Source organism: Trachymyrmex septentrionalis, unplaced genomic scaffold (assembly GCF_001594115.1).
Source record: "Trachymyrmex septentrionalis isolate Tsep2-gDNA-1 unplaced genomic scaffold, Tsep1.0 scaffold207, whole genome shotgun sequence".
Classification (NCBI taxonomy): Eukaryota; Metazoa; Arthropoda; class Insecta; order Hymenoptera; family Formicidae; genus Trachymyrmex; species Trachymyrmex septentrionalis.
In genome coordinates this window covers 32,142-33,783 of record NW_017305255.1, presented here as the reverse complement: position 1 = coordinate 33,783, position 1,642 = coordinate 32,142, and positions in this window count along the sequence as shown.

The window sequence follows — 1,642 nt, the reverse complement described above, 5'->3', positions numbered from 1 at the left end:
ATTAATTAAACGTTTATGAAACCGATATAAAACGTCTTTTTTACTGTAAAAGATCCATTTTAAAACGTTTACTTACAAATTTTGCTAACATTTTTACAACATCTATATAACCCATTTTTATAATAATATGCGAACGTGGCGATAGTGGCAAAGGAAATAAACAGACCTATCTGTGAGAAAAGTAGCAGATGAATTTAATATTAATTTTATGACTTTCCAATATTAACTAGAATAACTAATTAAAGAAAAAATATTTGTATTAATATATCTTTTAATTTTATATTATAAAATAAATATTCCTTGTGAAGTATTTCGTGTTTGATTTCATTGTAAGCTTGAATTTGCTTACACACACACACACACACACACACACACACATACACACACACGCCACGCACACGCCACGCACACGCCACGCACACGCACGCACGCACGCACGCACGCACACACGCGCACACACACATACGCACGCACACACATACGCACGCACGCACGCACGCACGCACACATATATATTTCAAGTAAAATTCTAAATGTATCAATTTGCCCCACAATGGAGTAAGTTGTTACAATTTATCTACTGATAGAAAATTTTAATTTTCAGTATTTAAAAACATAGATACAAATCAGAAAAAATTGACTATCTAGTTAAAGATGTACTTGTGAAGCAATGCATAGATATTTATTGATTTAAACGTATACATTATTAGTACGGAAAAAAATTGCTAATCACAAATTGTAACAACTGTTCCCTATATGATCGAAAAATTATTTAAATATGACTGCAAATTTTCACGTAAATAGCTAATGAAAGGGCGTTTTAGAAAAACGCTGATTGGTCTTTCTCAATAAGACGAATATTATAATTAGAGCGCATAGCTGCAAATACAGGATATACCAAAAAAACCGCTATTTTATTTATGCGTTTTTGTCATAAGACAAATTTTCAAGTCTGTTGATTGGCTATAGGATAGAGAGATCCGAGGACCTCTGTCCTGCACACATTTGTACGACAAAGAAAAACGCACAGATGAAATAGCGGCCATAGAGTACCTCAAGTAAGAGCTAGTATGGACAGAGCGAATAAGGCAAACTTGGAAATGAATTTGTGCAATAATCTGCCACACGTCCAGGCATTGTAATTTGACAAATTCATGTCTTTATTTCATTAAAATGATATATAATTCTAATGCGATCCTTTATCATTCACTTATTCTTTTCATTTATATTTTATCTTATAAAACAACGATTTTAAAACGTTTATACAACATAGTTATTTAACCGGTTCTTAAAAAATGTTTTTAAAATAACCTTAAATGGAGGTTTAAAGCAAAAATAATCATTCCTTTTAACATTTTATAAACGTTATTGTTCTACTTGAATATATATAAAAATATTACATGAATGGATTGTTTGTAAATATACACGCAGATCACAGTTGGCTTCGGTTTTTGTTTGGAAATTAAAAATTTTTCACCACATCTCTAATAGTCCGGTATGCGGAAAAAATTTTCGACTAATTTTTTTTGACTAGTTTTTTGAAAGATATCTCGGCAAAAAAAGGAACAAATATGATGATCTTTCTTGAGAGAGAGCATCAATCTATATATCATAGCATATATGAAAATGATATATATATATA